This window comes from Dermacentor andersoni, chromosome 10, assembly GCF_023375885.2.
Source record: "Dermacentor andersoni chromosome 10, qqDerAnde1_hic_scaffold, whole genome shotgun sequence".
In the NCBI taxonomy this organism is placed as follows: Eukaryota; Metazoa; Arthropoda; class Arachnida; order Ixodida; family Ixodidae; genus Dermacentor; species Dermacentor andersoni.
This window is the reverse complement of record NC_092823.1, coordinates 51,743,196-51,768,444: the sequence shown is the minus strand read 5'-3', so window position 1 is coordinate 51,768,444 and position 25,249 is coordinate 51,743,196. Positions and strand designations below refer to the sequence as shown.

Genomic DNA, 25,249 nt, shown 5'->3' with positions numbered 1-25,249 from the left:
GAGCCTCATTCCACATCGCTAGGAGTGACGAGGCGCCAGGCATTAGTCACGGGCGGGGAAGACCGAGAAAGTACGCCACGGCGGAAGAGGCTAGAGCAGCTCGAAATGCCGCTCGTCGCAGCCGCCGTCGGGAGGAAGCGGCTATGGATGAAAATGCGGCAGCGGCTGACGAGCACATCAGCAGAGCGTTCATCTCAAAGTTCAACAGAAAGTTCAACAGCAGATCACCAGAAGGCACAAGTGGGTTTCGTCTTCACATTCTTAGACAGTTCTAACATCTCCTCTAATTTTTTGTGCTTGCGCTAAGTTGTCGGAACTATTGTGATCTAGATTTGAAGCGTTTTTTGAGCGAAATCCGCTAAAATCTAGTTTTTTTGGTTGAAAACAAGCGCTAAGTGATCCAAACCAAAAGGGAATTTGCTTCAATCTGCTACTGCTAAACTGCTACTCACACAAACTATACTGGAGCTGGAAAAGTTCACGAAGTTTGCGCAAGTGAACGTCTTTAAGTACATATAGCTTACGGTAGCAGCGAGGTCCTTGCGCGTCCATCAATCCACTCTGACAAGTCATTAGGGCGTCACTTGATGTCTTATTGACGTGAATGGCTGCATACGCGATTATGTTTCATTACAGAACTTCAACAGATATCTGTGACTCACCTACCAGACGTTGCTTCTCCGGGAACAGAAATTATCATCTTGCTCTGGTCAGCTATAAATGCTATAAACATTTCAAGTCACGTCCCTCAATAGTCGATCACATATCGTGACAAGCGTGTTACGTAAATGATGTAGCCCTAATGATCACTAATATTTCTTACAAATCCTAATCCTGTTGATTTTTCTCATGTATATGCGGTTTGCTTTTAAGTAAATAGCATATGGTCACGGTCACAGGTCACGTCAGCATTGTAATATGCCGTATAGGCTGTCGTATCAACGATAGGTTATCCTAGCACTTTTTTAAAGCTCAGCATGGCGCTACTTTTCAGAAACTCCAGAGAAAACCGATAATGGGCATTAGCGGCGCGACGTTAGGCCGAGTCATTGGCGGGTCCTTTAAAACGCTTTTTACTACGCCGTATTTAGACAATTTTTACATTCGCCTGCATTAATCTGAGCTGCAAGCGAGGACGCCGCAGAGTGGCGTTTGAATTCGCTTTCTTAAGTGATGAGAACGCCACACTGGCCCTTAATGACATTCCAGGGCCTTTCGCAATCAACGGCTTTTCCACAGTTGAGGCATAACGCATTGATATTAATATTACTAATACTGCTGCCACTGCCACCACGGCTACCGCTACTGGCCCTGTCGATGCTGCTTTGAAATCTACTAAGCCGAAAATGAAATGGGCGATTATTTGTGAATACAATGGATGCGTAATGCCTACCAAAAATAAGTTTATTGTGTGACTTCAATGTATCTGCCATTGCTTGCTATGAAATTTCAATGTGCAATAGGACGAATATCATTCATTGTTGGTCACACTGCGCATCAGTCATGGTATCTAAGTGGCTATGACGTTGCCCTGTTAAGCACGAAGTCGCAGGATCAGATTTCGTCTGCGCAGGAAGAATTTCGATTGAGGCGAAAGGCTAAAACGCATGGGTACTGTATATTGGGGGGAAGCTAAAGGACTCCAGATGGTTAAAGTTGATGAACTTTGATGCGGAGCTGAGGAGAATCAATTAGGGGATTAGGCCTCGCTGCCTCATCTTGCTGCCTAAAACGACGAAGGGGCTGACTCAGGCAATGTTCTTCACAATATTTTGGACGTCCACACGGGATGTGCAGCTCTAGAGCGAATTCAGCAACATTGCACTAATTTGCTCATACATCATACCCCGCGCGTCCTCTAGTGAATGCTGCGTGTCAAAATGGAATCATTAGGTGTGTCTGTTAGCAATTGCAGCTGTTCCAGAGCGTCTTTGAGCTATTTAGGGCGTTTTGACAAGCACCTCTCCCACTTGCAATGGAAAAGCTGCATTCCTAGACTGACAATTAAAAGATGCAGCTGTGTGCAAATCTGTAAGTCATATTCCTGTGTTCAGATGCACAACAAGTAAGCACTTCTTTCGGTAAAAAAAGCTCTCTTAGAATCTAGAGATTGGGGCTAACTGTCTACGTTAGCTTAATTGCTATGGGGTTTCGTTGCTGAGCACGTGCTGGTTGACCCCCGCCCACAGTGGTGGAATTTTATTGGAGGGAAAGCAAGAAACAGCCGAACCCACTTCGCGCTGACAGTCGACAGTTGTGTGTTTAGCATTGGATCAATACAGTGACACATATCGTCACTGTCGAAACGGGCTATGTATGACGCGTTTCCTTCAGCGAGATTCCTCTTTCTCGCTTCGCTCAGAACACTCAGCACCATGTGACGCCCTAGCGGCGAATCCTACGCGTGGCGGGAACGCAGTTGGCGTTTGCCTCTTGCGTAGCGCGGTGGATCGGCTTCGTCAGTGATTGGCGAGAGCCACGGCGAATTTCGTGGAAAGCAATAAATATTGCTTCCATGGAACTTCTCAAGCTGCCTGGCGACCGAGGACAGCAGTATCATCCAGGTGGGTCCATTTTTCGCAAATATATAGCGATTTTCTGTTCCCGCCTCATGGCGTTGATGGTAAGGCAAACTGCTAAGCCAGGGCGCGGGTGAAAGCAGACGGCTCGGCTTGCAAGATGGAGGATCACTCTGCTCAACACGGTTGCGATCCCGACGGCATGGCGTTGGCGTCAATCCCGGTCCCCGAGGAACAGCAATCTGCGGCTGTGGACTCCATCCTCAATGAGAACTATTTCTCTTGGTGGAGCGTCGCTGCCAGCTCAAAGCTACGATGGCGGCTGCATCGGCACCACCCGCCGGCAAGTCAACTTCAACCCAGAGAGGATCCGCCACCCACGCGGCACAATGATCCAGCGCGAAGCATAGCAAGCCTATAACGACGTGGAAGCCTATGCCTCTACCTCGACCACACCCAGACGACTTCGTCGTCATCATCAATCCTCGTGAGCCAGTGACGCTCGGAGACTTCTTTCAACGTGGCGACCTCAGCGCCGCTTTCATCTCTCTTTGTTTCTCTCCTCGGAGTACAAGAGATGGCGACGCTCAGCGTGCTTCTCTCACCGGAGCAGAACCTCGTGGTCGCTAGCACGCGCGAGGCCCAGACAGCGGACCTGATGCTTGGCGACTTTTAGCCACAAACCGACAAAGGCAAGATGGCCGCCCACGGCCACCTGAAGCAACATGGCGAGGACGTCTGCTACGGTGTCGTCACGCTAGCCAACCGCGGGACGACCGCCACCCCAGCCAGGTTCTGCAGTGGCGCGCAGGCGAACTCTTGGATATCCGTACATTCACGTCGAACAAGGCTCGACTGACCTTTGCTGGCAGAGTCAAGCCTCGCTACATTCATTACAACTCAGTAATCACCTTCGTTTAATCCTTTTACCAGACCGTCAGTGCCTGCGGACTGTGTGGCACAGTTGGACAGCGGGCTGATTTGTGTCCCAACGCCGCCGGTGCAAACTGCGCCCTGTGTGGTCAGCAGGGAGAGCTAGTGCAGGTGGTGCGAGCCCCTCATGCGCGCAACCCTTAGTGCGCGATCTGTGGAGGAAGCCACGCCACGAAGTCGCGCGAATTTACGGCCAAGTACACGCAAGCCGATTTGGCCTCCCCTCGGCAGAGCGGCCTCCCCAAATCTAGAAAGAAGACACGCCATCACGCGGCATTCTGGCGCGGCTGATCATCCCGAATCGACGTCACAACACAGCAAGCGATACCACGTGGAGGTGACGTCAATGGCCGGATGGATGGATGGATGAATGTTATGAACGTGCCCTTTGGAACGGGGCGGTGGGTTGCGCCACTAAGCTCTTGCTATTACACTGCCTAATGTCCTATGTAGACAAAAAATACACTTTGAATTCCCAAAACCATATTTTATCATCCCCAATTGCAAACGTTGCTTTTGTACGTCTCCGTTTTTTGTGGTTTGCCTACTTTTCTTCCACCTATCTTCCAATCGCCTCTTACTAATCTCTATTGCGGCCATGTTTAGTTTTTCACTGCCCTCGCTGTACACAAGGGCTTCAATGAGGCCAGTGGTGCCTAAATCGCCTGCTGGGCAGACGTCCCCACATGTTAATAAAACATGCTCCATCGTTTCCTTAGCTTTAGCGCAGGAAGCACATGCTTCTTATTTGTTCTATCTCGCTTTATAAGTGCGTGTTCTAAGGCATCCCGATCTCGCTTCGAAAAGTGATGAGCTTCCTTTGAGTTATCATAAATTGTTTCTTTCCTGATTTGGTTTTTGCTCTTAAGTAGTTACTCATGGCAAATTTATTCCCAATCGCCGCCACCAATGAAATTGTTTCAGCCTATCTGACTTTCTGCTTGACGTTCTTTGTTGCTGTGTTGCCCAGCCTACAGGGCACTTACTTGCTGGTAAGCTTCCTAGTTCTTTTCGTCGACTGTGAATCAATGCTTTTCCTGTACAGATACCTCAACACTTTCCCAGCCCATTTACTTTCTTCCATATTCCTCAGTCGATCGTCATAATCAATTTTATTGTAAGCTTCCCGCAATTCAAAATTAGTGCAGCCCATATCACCCTGCACAGCTTCGTTTGTAGTCTTCCCAAGAGCACCCAATGCGAGGCGTCTCACTGACCTTTGGTTCCTATCGAGTCCTGACTGTACCCCCGGTTTAAAGCAAACAACCACATTTCCAAATGTAAGTCCTGGAACCATTACACCTTTCCACATACCTCGAAGTACCTTGTACATAGCACTCTGTGCTTCATTATGGCAACATTTCTCTTCCGCTTCACTGTTATTGTTTTTTACTGTGTTTCCATATGTCTATTGCCTTCGTTTATCCATATACCAAGGTATTTACATTCCGTTACCTGAGGTATTTCCTTGCCCTGTATTACCACTCTCTATTCACTGTTTTCATTGAATACTATAACACCTGATTTTCTAACGACGAATTTCAAACCTAAATTGTTGCCTTCCTGTCCACAGATATTAGCCAGACGTTGCAAATCACTTTGCTTGTTAGCTAGCAACACAATGTCATCCGCATAAAACAAACCTGAAAGCTGCTGCTCTACTTCTGTACCCGCGTGTTTTTATGAGAGATTAAACCCTATATTACTTCCTTCTAGCACCCTCTCCATCTTCACCATGTGCATCATAAACAGCAGTGGGGATAAAGGGCACCCCTGCACAATTCCCTTCTTCATATCAGCTTTCTCCTGGCTCCTCATCTCGTCCGATTCAACGCAAACGGTATTTTCTAGGTAAATGTCTCTCAAAAGCTGTACACAATCGTCACCTAAGCCATCCCCTTCCAGATTATCCAACAAGATGTTGCGGTCTACGTTGTCATAGGCTCCTGTAAGGTCTAAAAAGGCCACTTATAACGGTCTGCTTTCCACTTTTGATATTTCAATACACTGAGTAAGAAGAAATAAATTATCATCTAAACACCTACATTTTCTGAAGTTATTGTGAAGTTCTCCCAAAATGCCATTATTCTATGCCCATGCTTGCAGCTTTAATTTGATTGCTTGCATTGCTAGCCTTCATATTAATGATGTAATTAATCGTTAACGGTCTATACGGGTGAATTCTATCTTTCTCCTCCTCACCTTTACATTCTACTTTGCCGCCAACTGTCTGGTATTCGTCTGTCTTTTGAAGTTTTTCCCACGGCTTTCACCAGATCTGCCTTACTTTTTGGTCCTCGTTCATTAATCAGCCTAGCGGGAACCTCGTCTATCCCTGTGGCTTTGCACTCAGGAATTTTCTCTTCAGCTTTCTTCCAGTTGAAATTTTTCAGCACCATCTTTTTTCCACCTCGGTCTCTTTCATGCTGTTTTTTTTCTTCAAATACAACCTCGTCATTGCCTTGGAAAGATTCATCTTTTTGTTTTCGGATATAATTTATTGCTCCATCCCCTTCCAGTTTGTTTTTATCTTCGCCTAGGATATGTTGTTGTATTGTTGTCGACTTGTTGCCTAATAATTTCATGTCGTTCCAAAATATTCTAGGAGCGGCCTTCTTTTTCTCACGTATTTTTGACAACCAACGTTAACTTTCAACTTTTATCTTTGCTTGCACCAGTATTTGAACTCCCGGTATATTTCCCATTTACTGGCTGCTTCATCATGCGGCAACTGCGCCTTCTTTGTCTTCTCTCGAGATGCTTTCTGTCCTTCAGCGATCGCTTCTCGTATCTCCCTGTTCCACAAGCTTTCCGGTTTCTTTCTTCCTTTACAACGCACATGCCGTTTCTCTTTCCGTATTTATGTTGTGGTTACACTTAGAAGCTCACTATATTCCCACTCTTTACTTGGCCATTTGCCAAGTTCTTCCTCGACTCTAGTGACTGTATTTATTATTTGTTCAGCGTTCAAATTTAGACTGGCCATTTTGCACTCCTTGCTTTCTTTCCCAACTACATATCCCATCTTCAAAATGATGCGTTTACGGTTACTCCCTATGCTGCTATACCCATCCTCATCAATTACCATTTCTCTCAACTTCTCATGAATTCATTCTGTCATCAGACTGTAATCAATGGTTGATTGCCTGTTTTCCACTTGTCACGTCATCTGCCCTTCACACTTAGGCCCTGTATTCACGATACCGCAATTATGTTGCTCACAAAGGTCTAGCATTGAGTTCCCGTTGTGTTCGGTATAGCCATCTAAATCCTGTATGTTGGCATTGGTGTCACCTTCTAGGATACTTTTAGCATCGTTCCCGAAACCATTAATATCAGTGGTTATGCATTCCACTAACTCTTTATTCTTTCCTGTGCAATTATTTCCGGTCCACAAATACCTAACGCCCAGCCAAGCTTTTTTACCACGCATTATACCTGATAACCAATGATGCTCTTGAGATTTCGAATTTACTCTTTTCCATTTGGTTCCCTTAATGATGAGCATTCCGACTCCCCCTCCCTTTCTTTCCGACTTAGGTCTGTTGCACCCTTCCCAAACATAACTGTCAATCACTGGCTGCTCTTTCGAGTCTCTACAGTGCGTTTCTGTAACCGCATACACCCCTATTTGTTCTCTATTTAACTGCTCCTCAATCTCTGCCCACTTTTCATTTCTTCTGGCGCCCTGCATGTTTATGTAGCTTATTGCATGGTGAGCTCTCTTTCTTGCTTTCCTACTTTTTCTGTTAATGACGACGATGATATAGTGAGGTGCCCTTAGGGGACCTTCCTAATTACTACCTACTCTGGCCTCCTGACCGCCCGTGGGCCCCCTAAAGAAGCTACAGCGCGACCAGTAAGTCGTCAGCCCACTTCTCGTGCAAGGGTGTAATTGAAATGGATCCCGTCTCGTTCAAAACCACCACACTTCCTCACCTCCCTGTTTACTTCGACAACCTCGAAACATTTCTCTCGACTCATTTTCCATATCGCCTCATTAGCAGCCACTACGGCTCTTTGTACGTGACTGTCACGTACAGGCAGCTCAGGCAGCGCGCACATCATGATCTGCACCGGAGGGGACCGCTCACGCAAGTCGTCCACCCCCTTCGTCAAGCGCTGGGCTAGTCCTGTCCATTTCCTGTTTAGGACGTCATTTAGCCCACCTGCTTCTATGACAAGGTTGCGGACGTGGGTATTTTCCGCGAGGTTTGCTTTTGCTCGCTCTATGACAGAACCCAGCGGCTGCCCCGGAAATGTTCCTACCGCCTCTCTTTTATCGCCTTTCAGCCTCTCCACAATTGCTTATGATCACCTAGCCAGGCTTTAGTCGCCGGCGATAATCATCATTTCACTCTCTCCTACCTCTCCCTGGTTCCCTTTGTCCTTTTCCGCCTGATTCGGACTCGACAAGGGGCATTGACCCATGTGCTCCTGCTTTTTCCGGGTGGCGGCCTCAAGGTAAGTGCCGCTCTTTCCCGCTAGCCCTTCACCACGTTGCACGAATTCCACGTACTTTTCTGGCATTCCCTCGCCTGTCATGTCGGGGGACTGTGTTCCATTGTCAAGACCGTTCTCGTTCACAAGTGCGGCCCTGTTCAGCTTTTCCTCGGCTGCCTCAAGTCTTTTTTCCTCTACCTTCTCTGCATCACGCTCCCTATTTAGCTCATTTTTGAGCTCTTCCACCTGTTTGACAAGCTCTCCCTCGAAAGTCTCGATTTCGTTCAGCCTATCATCGACATCACAGTGTGTGCCGATTCACTCGATTCCATCTCCATTCTCATCGGCCCCCTCATCTGCCGTAGGGAACCCCCGCCCATGGCCCGCTTTCCCACCTTTCTTGGTATGTATTGCGCGGCTTTTGCGCGACGTTTGGCGGTATTGCGTGGTTGTGCGACGTATTGGCATAAGTATTCGTTTGTTGAAGACGGAGCGTTAATTCTTGAGCTCTGTTGATGCGCCGATGAGGAGGGAAGTAGCTTCTACGGCTGAGATAGTGTTAAGTAATCTTGTAGTTTGAGGGCGTTTCCCTGTTCTTTGGGGAGACGGCTTCCGATTGGTCGGGGTTAGCGTGGTTGGCAAATTTGCGCCCGGCCCCAAGAGCCGACTCGTTGAGGTTGGAAGTAGTACACTTTATCTGACCCTGATGTGCGGGAAACCAGTAAATGAAGTGGTGCGTGATTTTCTTGCCCCCAAGAATTCTGAGGGCCAGTTTGGAAACAGTGCCTTTTTCAAATGCTCTAACTACAGACCTTGAATCACTAAAGATGATATCCCGTGAGCTATCCAGCACGGCTAGTGCAATAGCGATTTGTTCATCAACTTTCGAGTTCATCGTCGGAACCGAAGAAGCAGTGGTGATTCCTTGTCGACAATCGACAGCGACGATGGTGAACGCCCAATGTCGCTTACAAGAAGCAGCATCGAAAAAGCTGACCTGTCGCTGATCACTGTGTATTTGCCTAAGGAAGTTGGCCGCCCTTTCCCTCCTTCTATTGCGATTATGATTGAGGTCTATGTTACTAGATATGGGCGCGACTGTAATGTTCCCACGAATCGACGGAGGAACGTAAGAGAACTGCTCCGCTACTTTAATGCGGTGATATCCGAGTTCCTGCAAGATGGATCTCCCTTCCTTCGTTGTAGGGAAGAGAGTTAGCTGTGCACGTTTCTGAGCCTCTGCAATCTCTACCAGAGTATTATGAATGCCACGCTGCATGAAGCGCTCTGTAAAAGTGTATACGGTTAACCCAAGAACCCGCTTAGTAATTTTACTAAGCTGTGCGTTCAATTTATCCCGCTTTGCCCGTTTCCGTCAATGCATGGCTCCCACGGATGTAAAATGGCACAGAACTAACGCATAAATTAGTCGAATGAGGTTATCCTCTTTGAGTACATGATGCCGATTTGATACCCTCCGAACTAAACAAACGGTACTTTCAGTTTTAACCATTAGCTTGCCTATAGTCTTGCCATTTTTACACCCTGACTCAACGATCATACCCAAGACCTTGATCGAATGGACTAGATATGCGGCAACCGTTTCTTCTATATATGTTAACGTCTCTGTCTTCTAACGATACCCAACCCTTGGGCATTGGACCGCGTTTCTAGGGACTATACAGTAAGAGTTCCGACTTCAAGGGGCAGCATCTGAGACCGGTGGGTTCGAGATTGGTTGCGATAGTGTCTATGGCCTCCCGGTAAGGGTCCTTCAACCTGACTATCATTGCCTCCTGTGCACCATATATTTATATCATCAGCATACATGGTGTGTTTGATGCCTTCAATCTCGAAAACCGTTCTGCTAAGGCTGACCATGACTATATTGAATAAACAGGGAGAAATGACTGCCCCCTGTGGCCTGCCTCTCTCGACAAGTTCCAGCAGTTGTGATTTGAGATCGGCCACCCAGAGGGTAGCCTTGCTATCTGAGAGGAACGAGGTAACATAGTTGTAAAATCTTTCACCCAGATGGAGGCGAGATATTAATGCTAGGATATGCGAATGTAGAACATTGTCGAGCGACACTCGGCCCAAAATGGCCCGAGTGTCGCTAGAGTCGTTGTCTATGACTGACTTGGTGCTTGCTCAGTTACGCATGATCCTGTGCGGATAGGCCTGCTCTGAATCCTATCATTGTATGGGGCCAAATGTCGTTATTCTCGAAGAACCGGGAGAGTCGATTGAGGACCGCGTGCTCTGCTACCTTACTCACGCAGGGTATAAGCGAGATGGGTCTCAAGTTTTGAACGCTACGTTTGTGAATGAGTACTCTGAACGCCAGGTTTGGGGATTAGTACGGCAAAAGGAGTTCTCCAAGGCAATGAGATGGTTCCATTCCTCTAAATTGCAATATTTTCTCTGTGAGGTATGCGAGGGATTTATCATCATGATTTCACAACGAATTGTTGGAGATGCCATCCAGCTCTGGTACGGATCTACCATTGAGTCCATGTAGACCCCTACCAGTCTCCTCAACGCCAAACACCGCGTTCAGGCAGGAAGTGGCCTGCCCTGTTAATACAGATGTAATGGACACCGCCCTGACCCGACGTGATATATTTGTCAGCAAGCGTGGGCATTGACTCATCGTCAGAGGTCATTCATGTGGATTCATATATGGTACTATCAATGACATACCTCTGATTAGAGTTAGTACTGGTCTCGTTAAGCAGGTGCTTAGGCAAGTTGCACGTTTTACGATTGCGCATTTGGCCCTCTATGGAATCGCAAACCTCGCCCCAGTGCTGTTTAGAGAGGGTTATACAATGCTCTGCAGTGTGTTTGGTAATTTCATACATCTTCTTAGTAGCCTACAATTAAGTCACTGATACATCCATTTGTTGAGAATGGACTGTTTGGCCTCTAACAGACGGGCTAACCTACTGTCCAGTTTCTCAACAGGAACGTCGCTGCAGACCTTAGAGGTCGCACGCCGAACGTCCTCTTGAACCTGACCCATTATTGCTGTATGGTAGGTCGGGAATCTCAGGGAGGCCTCTCCTCCCGAAGCTTGAGGAATTTATCCCAGTCCGTGTACGAGAATTCGTGCTCTTTTTTACCCACGATAAAAGTCTGGGCGTCACAAATATAATGGTTACTACGAAGGTCCTTAGCCACGTTATTCCATTCGGCCTCAGTCACGTCCTTGACAAAGATGAGATCAGGGGTGTAGTCTCTACACATGTATGTCCCGATTTGGGTCGGAAAGTTAGGTTTAATATTCAGCGCCAAGTCCAGATCCATGGCATTCTGACAGAGGTGCTTACCGTTATTAGTATTATATTTATAACCCAAGACATGAAGCGTGGCATTAAAGTCCCCTTTGACAATAAGAGGGCTTGAGCCTGCGAGGTCTACGACCTTGCGGAGCAGATTCTTATACTCTCGCCTTCTATCGTTGGGACTACTGTAAATGTTATGAACATGTGTGCTGCGTTGGTGGACCCGACCAGGTGTGATCTCTACCATGACATACTCAAATTACTACCAGCCATTTGAGACCTTGTGTTACATGAGTGAGTTTCTTACTAATGAGAGTACATAACCCCCTCCCCCCTGACTGGACGGTGAGAAAGCAAAACCCAGTCATCGAGATGTCAGGCGAGAGCGTCTACTGTAATAAGATAACCTGATCGTTCCTTTTACAACTGCGTAGATATTGGTTTAGGGGAGCCTTCTTTCTAGGGAAGCACCTAAGTTCGAAGGCCAAATTCGGAATGGCTCAAGGGGCGGAGCCATCTGATACGAGCTGGACATTGTGCTTACGTGACGTGTCTTCTCTAAATGGCTGCATTCAAGAGGCTCCAGGAACAGAGCAAATAGTTTATGACATCAACGAAACCTTGTACCGAGAAACCTAACGTACAATAGCTCCGTCACTTTTCAACACCACATGATTGATTGGGTACATTACGCCCGCTCGGAAAGAAGCAATCCTAATTCCAATTCTGAAAGGCAGATAGGGTCCGTACTTAGCCAGCAGGGCTGTTCACATACTGTTGCCAAAGAAACTGTACCTTCGAATAGTATGGAAGAGACAGCTTTTTGTGTCCTCGTGCTTCTTGCTGGAGGCACGAGACACGTGCTGGGACGCGCCGCATACCAACGGCGACCGAGGAAAATACCGTTGGCCGCTAGAATATATGTAAGAGCATGAAATGGCTCCTCAAGCAACACATTTGGGCAACTATGACACCGTGTAGCTTTTACCTTCCGATACCAAAACATATCGCTCGATCCTGCATTTGCACAGCCATAGAAGTGTTTTCGAGATATATAATGGGCCAATTACCGGCTTCGCTGCCTTTTATTGAGCATACCTCCCTTTAGCGATTTCACGAGCATCGAAGGCAGTCTTCAGCGTAAGAGAGACGTCACACAAAATATCTTAACATCATTTCATCATTGAAATATTACGATATGAATTTGATGTTGACTTTTCAAGTGTTCCCCAAATGTTGTTCTATATCGGCCATTCAGCATACATGTCACGTACGCTGAGTCTACCTTGCTACATATTTATTAGTACATCGCATTTACATCAACGGCTCGCCTGTCAACGACACCCACGATAGATGTTATCAAACATTTTAAAGGTACTTTCCATGCCCCCTTTTGATTTCTGTATGAATTCTTTATTGCTTGAATAGCTGCCAATTGCCTTGGCTATATAAGGTAAGCCTCATTTGTTCTGGTAATTTAGGAAGTTGGTTGCAAAGAGGGAAAATCTATCGAAGTGCTTTTATTTGAACGTTTTCGTTGACCAGAACTCCTTATTGTAAAATTTTCAGCTTGCCATTATTGACTGCCACCCACAGCAGTGCAACAGAAATGTTCAGTAGTGCGTACAAATTATGCCAATCAGATGCTACAGTTCTTGCTAACCACATTACTGAATGCCGTTAGTAAACAGCGCTGTGACATCTGAAAAGTTTCAACTACAGAGAGCATTACAGGTAATAACGTATTTACCATAAACTCATTAACGTTGGTATGAAATCTTTCTGATTGTTTATTTCACCTTGCTGTTTATCTGAAAGATCGCTTGCATAAATTTCTTACAACTGGCATACACAAGTGTGCTTTGTACGTGAGCCATGTAAATGCACTGTAATATTTTTTCGTGTTGCAACTAGCCTTATGCTGACTTGGGTGTAGGAATGCCAGGTCCTTTCAGGCTATTCGATCAGCTTTAGTTTATTGTATTCCGTAGCAATGTTGCAAGTAAGTTCATTTCAAATCAAACAAAAAAGGAAATGCCCTATGAAAAATGTGAACCCGATTTCGTCATCGTTACTCTTTTGGTATAAGTTTGCCAGGGATGTTTAAGACGGATGCAAAAAAAAGTATAAAGGAATGTGTCTCCGATAGCCAAGCATAAGTTGCCTGAGTTGCAGAATGAACGCGCTTCATGTTTTGTAGGCCTAAAAGTTCATAAACAAGGATGTTCCGTTCAATGCTAGTTTCTTTCCCCTGCCTAACTCTCATGTGTAGTGATCTTCAATTATTATTTTTAAGTAACTAGTTAAATATATCATTGACGGTGAATGAACCACGATGCACTACTTTAGTAAATTCATTTTACGTAAACCCATACAGGTAGCATACATGATGGTCGTTGTGACCAATGATTTCATCGTCACTTTCTTGTCTTCCTGGCTTCTTATAATCGCATGCGCCACTGTTTGCAAATTTATTAACCTAGATCATTACAACGGCTTACTTTTTCGTTGCTTTTTAGGAGTCGCTTGAACATGCGAAGTCTTATACCGAAGCTTTGTTATTGGAGCGTCCTCTTGGGTAAATAACATTTATCATCGTTTCCTTTGTATTTTCTTCATAATTTCTGCGCTCACTATAGTTTCATATTTAATCTTTATTTTCTAATGAGCAGAAGTGTGTACGGAACAGTGATATTCTAAGTTTTAGCTGGATCATAAAATTACATATTTTATCAAAAGAAATAGTATCCATTCCGAAGTACTCACGCTTTCTTTAAGTCACATTATTTTATTAGTGGTTCATATGAACAAGTACAGATAAAGATAGACAAGACGAAATCAATCTTGGGGCTCCTCTTACCTGTATCCCTGTGCGTGTGATCACTTTTGCCCCTACTCTAATAGCTATGCTTCGTAAGAAACCTAATGGAAAGTTCAGCGCGTTGTGGAACAAACGGAAGGCAACTGAGAAAATCTGAACTAATCAGAAAAAGCATCGTTATCTCTAAAATTTGAACCAATAACTTTCGGGAAATAATTACGGGTTCTGGAAATGAGTTCTTCTTTAACAAAAGTGTTCATTTTAAAGAGTGTGTGCTTTCTTAACCCTCACAAGCAATTTTTGAAGGACTTCGAACGCGTACGTACCACTTCTATTTTAAGAATTACCAGCTGATTTCATTATCCGTGCTATTGACATGATATCATTGGAAACTTGGAAACCCCTATAGCTTGGCTCTTGAAATAAAGTGCTCCGTTACGCCAATGCCAAGTGCAGTATAATATGACATTATTATTGATTTAATTGTAAGCTTTGTTTAGCATACCAATAAGGTTCGCAGTTGTGATCTAGGCTACTGGATGCGAAAAAAAAAATACACGAACCGTTGTTGCATTATGAGCTTTTCGCATGGCAGTATACTTATGCATCTTGACTGTTTCACTGGAGGCTAAAATTAATTCACTCATCAGCACGATTCCAACCTTCATAAAGAAAGCATTACTAACAGTCGCAGAGTTGCAACAGTTTGCGCATGCAACTATTAATTATTTATTATATCTTTATTCAATACCTTATCAGTGTTTCGGGTACGGACAATTAAGCTGAAAAGGCTTGACTTACTAAGTGCCCCAAAATTATGGAAAACCGTAGTGGCAAGCATATAAGCGCAGGGTGCGAAATAAAAGAAAAACATAGCAATGACGACACAAAAACAATATCAGGTTACAGAACAACGTGGTAACTCTTACTGTGACATGTGTCCGTGGCAATATCTGACCACTTCTTCTTTCCGCCTATCTCCCTGTCTATCACACAAAACAAAAATGTGAGAGGATGGTGACGATTGTCAGGTAAAAGTTTGCGTGCCGACCTGGACGGTTTTGCAATCTAAAATGTGATCCGTTCGCGGGGAAATGTGCCAATGGGTATGCTCTCCTGGTGTCACTCGCCATCTGCCACCAAGTATGTTCTAACCTAAATTCAGGCGCGACCGGAATTCGCAAGAAGTCAAGGAGAAAGCTCGAGAGAGCCGCCCGACTGCGATAAACCCTTCATCCATGAATCGTTGGCAGTGCAATACGTCGCTATTGCTCGAATGCTAACTGCATTCACCTCCACTTGCATTGCCTTCGTAGACGAGCTGCGCCCAAATTTTAATTAGGCGTTACTTCTGGTCGTCTCAAATCTACGTGAAAGCGAAGTCACAGTGCCAGAACAATTACAAGAAAGGTAGTATAAAGCAGACGTGATTATGCGTGATGTAAGCAGCAACGACCGTGCTCCAGTCAGCGACGAAGCAAACACTTTCTCGCGTTCATGTCTGGCTCTACAACGCTGCAATTAGCCAAAGACAACGCAATAAAGAAACGCTTAGGCAGATCTTGTGCATATATTACAGTCAATGTGATGTGAGGAACCAGTGAATCGTCTAATGATATTGTCACGTGGAGTGATGTGTGAAGAACACAGTAGCAATACTGTGGAGCACGAAACTAACTTTTATTGGGCGAACCTGTGCCCACAAAAACAGGCTACACTTAAAGAACGGCGGCAGCGGCGAACACAGTCGGCGATCATCAAAATCTGATTAACGGGTGAAGCGCGTCGGCTTTTAAACATCAATCGTCGAGCGTTCGAGACTAGTCGTTGGGACCCGCGTGCTTTCCACAAAGTTCTACACCATTCGCGTCAGGCGATCAAATCAGATAACATAAGGTTCGGCGACAACCGACAGCGGATAGAAGCATTGCTAACTTTCCAGAAACTTCGGATACATGCAGGCGCGTCCCGCGCTGTGCGATAACATTTGTTAGGCGGCGAAACGTGGTCGCCCGATAAATATAAGTACACGCGTCAATATGCTATACATTTGCTCGTTTCATTCTGGCGTCTGTGGCGCAAAAAAAAGTAACTGGCACCAACGCGTGCATTCCCGCGCACCTGTTCTGCGCAATGTGACGGCTGCGGCCATCATTTCGAAGAGAGAGTTGACGTTGCCACAATAGAAATACACGCATAGTGAAACATACGGAAAGAGCGGACACTCAAGCCGTTTCGCGGCCGAGCAAGTAAGGGTCTGACCACCCTCCAGGCAGCGTAGCGATTTGCGCTTCCACTTTACTTCAAAGCTAGACAGCTTATCATAGATCTACGTGGTTACGTCTAAGAATTCCGTTTCCATGGAGACGTTGATGCTGCGCCGGCTATCTGCTGCTGGTTACTCCCATCCCATCGCGCTTTTCCACGCGCCCCCTCGTTCGTGCAGTACGGTGTTTCTTTTTCTCTCCAGAGATAATTTCGCACTTTCTTGCGTTAAGAACGTTGTTAGCAAGACGTTTGTCGGGCTGGGTGAGCGTATTTCGCACAGCTAGCATAGAATAGAATCTGAAGCCGTAACCCCCGTTTATACCGTGCAGCCAGCCGTTTGTTTTTGCACCCATCTTTTCCGCAGTAGCATTTGGATTACTTCCAAGGCATGATTTTTCATATGTCACTCGCAGGACTTTCCGTTTAAAGCACAGAATTTGTGATATGTGGCTAACCTGTACCATCACACAAACGTTTTATTTGGCGCGGAACAAATAGTGTAGTGCGCATTTGGGATCGTTTTTTGAAGGATGTTTACCTCACTGATCGCTGCGTGCGCCTGGCTCGGTTCGCAAGTGCCTATATTACTTGACACGTTGGTTCATATTGCTAGAATATTCTTATTTTAAGTTGTGTATTCAAGAAGTGTGTGATTCAATACTTTTTTTTCTGTCCTAGTTCTCGATGTAAGCAAGAAAACTTTTTGAAAGGAACCACTGTTTCCTTTTTGTGCAACTGAGAAAATCAGCAGTGAAACGGCATCAGAATTGCAATAAAGAGAGCCCTGATTGCAGTATTCTTCCAAGCTGCATGAGCTTCTTAAGCCTTGCTGGTTGTTCGAGAAGTTTGGCAGCTTCTCCACTGAAATGTGTGCGATCCGCGAGATCAGGCGATAATGCAAGGCAGCACGGGCCCCCATCAGATACTGTAAGGAAAATCATGATGGGGTGAAATGAAAGCTTGGCTTTAAGATTTTTTTTGTGCCACAGTAATTATTACGCTGTGAAGGGACAGACAGTGACGAGTAAGAGATTTTGAAGACACCCTGTATAACGTAGCGTTATTTACCATGAGCAGATTTATTTCGGTTGCAGATCTGCTAGGACGGCCCTCACCTCACGTTAAAAAGATCAGCATAATTTAGAAATACGTTAAGTGAGTGTGGCTGAGACACCGCTACATACATGATTTGCTTTGCTAATGAACATCCAAAAAAAAAGGGCATTACACAGTCAAGAAAAAAAAAAAAAACGCCATTCCAATTTGTGAGTTATGCAATCGCAAGCTGCGGGCCACACAAAGACCGTTTCTGGCAGAATAAGTGGCACTATTACGTGATTAACGTTGCGCCTCAATAAGGACACTATTGAATTTCTATATTTTCACACACATTAAACCAGAAAGTGCTTCTTTTACGCGAATCTATAAAAAGGCTTATAAACAGCAGTGTCTCGTGCCATGGTAGTTGGGGTGCACGGCACTCACACCTGTCTTCTTAACATCAGGCCGAACCCACCTCAGGATGAATACGCTCGTTACTGTGCGTAATCTACATGGAGGCAATGCAGCGACACACCGTATTCCCATCGCTGAAACGCGCCATGTATAAAGTTTATACATCCGGGTTCGTCTCACGCGCACCCCACTGGACACACTGCGGCATCTAGCGTGGCACATGTGTGAGTATATAATCCAACAGCATGATATGAATACATAGGAGGCATATTGATTCCAGTCCAGCGCTGAGGACATCTTAAAGACTTTTTTCTTAGAAGCAGGAGGATCGAATGAAGCTCTTGTTTTTTGGGCAGCACTTCCGATTCATCTCCTGAGACGACCGGGGACGAAATTCAATAGGAAAGCAGAGAAAAAATATAAAGATAGAGTACATTAAGAAATTATTGTGTTACAATATAAATATGATATCAGAGCATAAGTTACAAGTCGAGTTACTGAAGTGTCTCAAAAAATTCCAAATTATTAGAAGTTCTTGATTAGCGCACGACAAAGCACAGAAACTTAGACGTCAGAGACCTGCCATTTGAGCACGTGTTTGGCGAAATTCCTGGATCCCCGCGAGTAGAAAGCGCAAGTAATGACGTGGCGAATGACATCATACACAAGAACGTGGCATGATATTTAACCGGCTAACTAATGGAAAACAGTTGCCTGGCACACACTGAACATATGCCTAGCAGATGGGTGGTGACATCAGTCCCTCCTTTGTCGCTTCTCCTCTCGCGGCGTTCATTTGCTCGCTCGCTTGTTCGCAACAGCTGTACGCGCGCGCTCGTTACATGCTCTGACGTCAGCACCGTAAGGTGTACTTCGTGTGCCGCTTCGATTTTGTTACTTCGCTAGGGGGCTACGCTCCACCAGGTAGCGGACGCTGTTCTTCCTCGTCGCGCTCACTCCCTCCTCGCCCGCATGTTGTGTTAGGGGAAACACGTTCCCGTTCTTAGCCTAGAAAATACCAACGCCGAGGCGGGAGTGCCACTAAGAGACACCTAAGTCAAACATTAGGGTCGCTTAGCATTTTTTTTTCTTAAGGAGCCGCACATGCCGCATGCCTTCAGCGACACCCGTTTGCATGAACCAGGTTTATTGAAGAGCGGTGGCCGATTATCAGCGCCACATACCTACTGTTTCACGTTTTTCCAATGGTTAGTTTCCTCAGCTTGGCGTCCACGTTCCCTCGGGTTAGCAATCCGATTCTCTGCTCACTAGCCCATGAACTACACGGTGAGACTTATTGGCGTGAGAGAGGTTGCATACGCCAATAGAAAGCTACACAAAAGCTCGTGAACTATCCGAAATATGCAAATCTTATTATCGGTGCAGTGACATTGCACAGCGTTCTCGAGTAAGCTCAAGTAAGGAGACGACGGAAGCATGTTCTTTTTAAGTTATTCAAGTGAGAAGTGGTACAATGAACGGCATCCAAAAGTGGTCTGCGAGCATTCTTGTTAAGGATTAAGTTGGAAAATATTGGTTAATATCAACTCAAGTAGTTCTATTGCATGCGCGCTGACAGCATATGGGATTTTCTTCTCGAGCCATTTGGAACAAGCAACACCCTTATCTGGTTGAGTGTTTCCATTCACAAATTATGCTTTGCACGACCCCTGATATGTGAGCGCACAAGAAAAGTGTAGATTTGCAGTAGTACTGCAGCACCAGTGATCAATTTTTGTTACTCAAGGACAGGTGCTTAATTATAAAAGTTTCTTCTCATAGTCTAACAGTTGTCCTTTTTGTGCAAGAAGGGAAATGCTGAGAATGTTTTAAGACGACATTGAAGTAGGACAATGCTAAAAAATTTACACACCCGACAGTGCAACTGCCCCCCTTGGACTTTATCGTTATGCAATGACGAGCAGCGAAGCTTTCGTAGCAAATTAGCACCTTTTATTTAACAAATTGAGACAGCCAAGAAAAAGAGATGCGGACGAGAGAGACAACAAAGCCCTTGCTGTGTTTTTGTCTGCATATAGTAATATAGTGGTTTACAACTAAAATAAAAGCAGAGATATATACCCTTGCTTACATTAGTAGAGATGACTAAACAGATAGAGATAAAGGCTTAAAAATAAAGGATTTGAAACGAAAGCTTTACAATAAAGTAAGCTAAATAAGATGCAATTGCTGGCCCTATGAACCACATTGGAGTAGTAGTGCGAGAACTAAAACTGATATAAGCACACCAGCTTCAATACGTCTATCCATAGAACAATATGTGTATGTCTCAATTGTGCCGACTTAAAAACAAAATAAATTAAACAGAATCAACGTCTATACCGTGTAACCACAGCCAAACTTCGTCACTGGCCTAACTCTCATCACAGCTCCACGCACATGTAGGGCTGCGGGTGTGTCTGACGAGATCGTCTAAATAGTGGAGACAACACCCACAAAGAACGTGACATGATCGTGGCATATTACGTTAGAGACCACATGACTCTTTCCACTTGGGTGAGCTGATCCCTGACAAATTCACCACTACTGCAAATGGCATTTTCTTCCAGCGCTTTGCCGAGCATCATCGAAACCAACAGAAAGCAAAAATGGTGAGTTCTGCAGGGCATGCTATAGTGAATAGAGAAATAAACTCCACCTCGTGCGTTTTAAGACAACCAAAATAAATATTACATTAACCCATTATTTCTCCTTGGCAAACCAGTTGTGAACCCGCCGTGGTTGCTCAGTGGCTATGGTGTTGGGCTGCTGAGCACGAGATCGCGGGATCGAATCCCGGCCACGGCGGCCGCATTTCGATGGGGGCGAAATGCGAAAACACCCGTGTACTTAGATTTAGGTGCACGTTAAAGAATCCTAGGTGGTCGAAATTTCCGGAGTCCTCCACTACGGCGTGCCTCATAATCAGAAGTGGTTTTGGCACGTTAAACCCCATAATTGATTGAAACCAGTTGTGCGGAATGCCGGAAGGCGCAGGAAAAGTAAGCAAAAAGAAAATTGTTATGCACACGAATTTCGCATGCAGCTACCCAGGAAACTCATGCTGGTTTCTTAGAAAGCAGGCTTCGACATGAGGAAACATTTTTCCTAGACAATTTTCTTTTCGAAATTGAGAAGCTTCTTTCTGATAATCATGTATGGGTTTCACCCTACGTAGCACGAAGTCACAACTTTAATCCCATAAAGTTATCACAATGGAAGCTTAGCAGTTGAGTAAAAATTCTTGCAAGGCGCATTTATAACTGCGAAGCTTCCTCTCCGAGAAACCCATTGCGGTTTCACTCGATTTAACATGGAGCTTGCAGTTCAGGCTATAGTCGGATGGTTGACAATTATATTTATTGCTCAGTGTACTGTTGAAGGCACAATATCGCTTTCATTTGTGTATAAGTACAGAAGAAACACACTACTTTCCTTAGTGTGCAATTTGACTAAGAAGCGTCCTGCCATGAGGACCACGTTGGAGTTTTATCTCGTCTGCGTGACGTTATTCATCTATTCATCATTAAAGTTGGGGAAGCGCTGTACACAGCCAGCGCAGCCGTATGTGAGCTTAGTTATTGTAAGCATGCTTAGCATTCGCTGCTCGAAGCTGATTCATCAGCATAAACTTTACGAATGAATGCCGTAAATGTGCATTTCATTACGTTGTAGGATGTGCTCAGAAACGACAGATACAAACTTTTTGGCAACGTGCATTCCATGTAGTGAGGTTTTTCGGCGTTTTGAAAAAGCCCGCGAAATATGCAATCAAACCATGTGACTTCGGTCATGCGCTTGCGCATTGCAGAGATCTCAACACGTAAAACATGTCCTTCGCGTGCGTTCTGAATGGCCAGTAAGAATGCCGGAATCACATGTCGAAATCTCGAATAGTAGAAACACCTTTTGCCCTCAGGAGGCTAAGCTGCCCCGTATAAAGGTTCACTTGCCCCTTAAAAGCAAGTGATTTTTGTTTCTAGATGACTCCTTATTTAAGGATCTGCATCGCGATTCGCCCCAATAATGGCGCAGGGTACTTTATGAAGTACACTATTTAAGCTTTTCAAATACTAAACCGCTATCCATAAAATACTTCGAATAGGCGAAAATAAGATTATCTTCGAATCATCTACGAAATCGGGCAAGCAGATTTTTTGGGGGCCTTAACGTTTTCAATTACACAACGTGAAGTCTGGCGTGCACCATAGGTGAGGAATCAATGAGCTAACAATGTGCCATGCTAGCGGCGTTTGTCCTGCTCGCCATTTCCACTCACAAGTTCAAAGCAAAGGTGCTCGGCGTAATTAAAAGTAGTAAGTGGTCGGAAGACAGGAAGCTCACGCCCTTCGGAAGCATCTTAGCCACGTCGTTAGCGTTGTTGATGAAGTCGGCAAAATCCTGCAATACAGCCACGGATGCCGCCGTAATAGCAGTAGATTCGAGGTGAGCCTCGCCAACGTCCGGGACGTGTGCGTGATTGTGGCCTGTTTTTTGCTAGGTCCAGACTGAGCACGTGTTTCGCGAGCATGGAGGCGTCCGACCTAGTCCATAATCGTTTTGGTAGATCTCATGGCCCTAACATTTTTGCTCCGTGTCATCCTGACATGACAGATATCCATCACACACTCCAGGATGAAAAGTAATTCGGCAATTATACAACGACGCAAACAAAAGCTTTGTCATTTCGGTTGCATGAATATTGTCACGAGGGTAATAAAGACCAGCTCGCCGAAAGAGCACGGCCTTCTTTAATGATGGCCGAGAACCAAAATTGAGGACGACGCAACGAGCTATGGAAAGAAAAATGATAGGTGTAACGTTAAGGGATAAGAAAAGAGCAGATTGGGTGAGGGAACAAACGCGCGTTAATGACATCTTAGTTGAAATCAAGAAAAAGAAATGGGCATGGGCAGGACATGTAATGAGGAGGGAAGATAACCGATGGTCATTAAGGGTTACGGACTGGATTCCGAGGGAAGGGAAGCGTAGCAGGGGGCGACAGAAAGTTAGGTGGGCAGATGAGATTAGGAAGTTTGGAGGGTCAACATGGCCACAATTAGTACATGACCGGGGTAGTTGGAGAAGTATGGGAGAGGCCTTTGCCCTGCAGTGGGCGTAATCAGGCTGATGATGATGAGAACCAAAAGGCACGGCACAAAACTGGGAGCTGAACGTGAGCCTACACTGTCTACATTACTTCTGCCACAATGTCGCAATTTTAGAGATATCTATCGCCACGATTATAGCACAGAATCCTGATTAAGAAGTTCCCTAAAATGGTGCTATATTGAATACTGAGAGAAGTTACCTTCCGCAAACGTCAAGAAGACGAAAACTTTTAAATATGTGTCCTCATTTAGCATGGTGAACTTGCATGTAGTTCACTGTTACAAATACACTAAATAGCAACTTGGTCCTTCCATGTGGACACCAATTACCGACATGCTTTAGGTAAACTGTTTTCACATATACTTATACGGAATTTGATTTGAGTTTTTACATTACACGAGGTATGCCGAGACCGGTACAAATGGGCATGCAAATAATTGTGGCAAGGGTTCAACGTAAATAACAAAAAAAAATTTATATTTGCTCCTCCTGAAAATTATTTGCATGAAAATTGTGTCTATGAAAATTATTTTAAATAATTGCGATTTTGTTACGTGCAACGGCTTAAACACGTTTAGGTGTGATTTCTCATTTCATGCTAACATAATACCTTCACGACAAGAAACCCTGCTTACATCACAATTAGTATTACTGGAGAAAGAAATATCACCACCCTTGTGTTAAACGCCAGTTTTCGCCTGAATGAACGCGTATGTGCATTCATTATTTCAGCCAATTCTAAAGTACCTCATTAAGTAAGCTGTGACTCCATTCAGCAAGCTAATAAGTTTTACCTTCTGTAAATAATGTGGTACCACGGTGTGCCTTAGATTACCAAGTTGCATACGTTTATGTTTTCAGTATTACAACCATTGTGTTACCGCTTTTACTTTGTTATATTTATTCATGCTTACCTGCATACGCTTCACCTCTACATCATTTTATTAATAAACTGAACATTCAATCAAGCAACTTTTTCAATAATGCTCATAGCTCACCAAAGCGCATTAGAATAAAGCTAAGTATGTATATGATTATTACAAGCAAAACTTATTGTCAATTTTTATAATGGAGGAGCTGAAAGAAATACACTTTGATGCTTTCAAATTATTCTCATACATGACATCTTGACTACACGTTCATTGTATATATTATGTAATATTATGGTTAAAGAGAATGTACCTGCAGTTGTGGAAGGGGATCTTTCGCTTGGGAAAGGACTATGTCATTTCTATGTCAACAGCAAAAACATGCACGTTTCATAACTTTTGCGAATGACCAGCTGGCGTAAAATTAGTATATGTTCATAGAAGTACATTGTTTCTAGGAATCAGAGGACTCCTTTGAAGTGTAATAATAATTAATTAATTTAATTATGGGGATTTACGTGCCAAAACCACCTTCTGATTATGAGGCACGCCGTAGTGGAGGACTCCGGAAATTTAGACCACCTGGAGATCTTTAACGTGCACCTAAATCTACGTACACGGGTATTTTCGCATTTTGCCCCCATCGAAATGCGGCCGCCGTGGCCGGGATTCGATCCCGCGACCTCGTGCTCAGCAGCCCAACACCATAGCCACTGAGCAACCACGGCGGGTTTTGAAGTGTACGTTAGGAGGCCTAGTAATGTACTGTTCGAAAAGCAACAAACCAACTTTTGTATTTATTGCTGGTTGCTTACGTTTCTCTTGAGAAGACGAGGTTGCATGCTCGCATTCATTCGCTTAAAATATTCTACATTCGTTGTGCTTGTTTTCATTATGTTTTTTTTTCTCCTTTGTATGTGAACAGGAATGGAGCCTCTGACACATCCCCAATCTCATTTTACTGTAGAGCTGTTTATTGTAGTTGATAGCACACTTGAAGAACGGTTGGACGCACAAGACCAAGACGTTGAGCACTATATTAAAGGTCACCTCGAAAGGGCAAGTGCAAAGGCAATACTGCTTAATAGAAAGCATGTTTACGAAATATCATTGCACCAATAAGATTTTTTTTTATCGCCACGATAAAATGTAAAGCTTGATTTGTTTTCAACCTACACGTTTTTCGTTTGAGCGGGCTGCAATAGTCCTTCAACTACACGCTAGTGTGTACACTAGTGTGATCTAGAATAACTACATGGAACAACATTTTTATAACTCTTTCTGCTGTTGAACACCGTTGTGGTGAACAATTCATAATGAGCACAAACATATTGATCACGTGACGAACACACAGATATAAACAGCACGGTTTTGTGAATTCGATACACGCAGTGATAACCAAATATTTCTGACCAGTGTTTGTACTACGCGAAACCACACTTCATGGGTATAGAGATTGTTGCGGTTAAAAAAAAGGCCGGTTATCACCAAGAACGAAGCATTGAAACCATTATCGTTGTTTAGTTTTGTGCTCAATATATT

General features: G+C 44.6%; 1 long non-coding RNA gene across 2 annotated transcripts; it reads left to right on the top strand.

Moving 5' to 3' along the window:
• Positions 1–24,803, top strand: LOC140213800 (uncharacterized). Of its 2 annotated transcripts, none has more exons than XR_011890783.1 (4): positions 1–240; positions 13,702–13,760; positions 20,297–20,338; positions 24,633–24,803. It is a non-coding gene; the product is annotated as an uncharacterized lncRNA (long non-coding RNA). The 2 variants fall into 2 exon arrangements; XR_011890784.1 differs by lacking the exon at positions 1–240 and adding an exon at positions 2,435–2,564.
• The last annotated feature ends 446 nt before the right edge of the window (positions 24,804–25,249 follow it).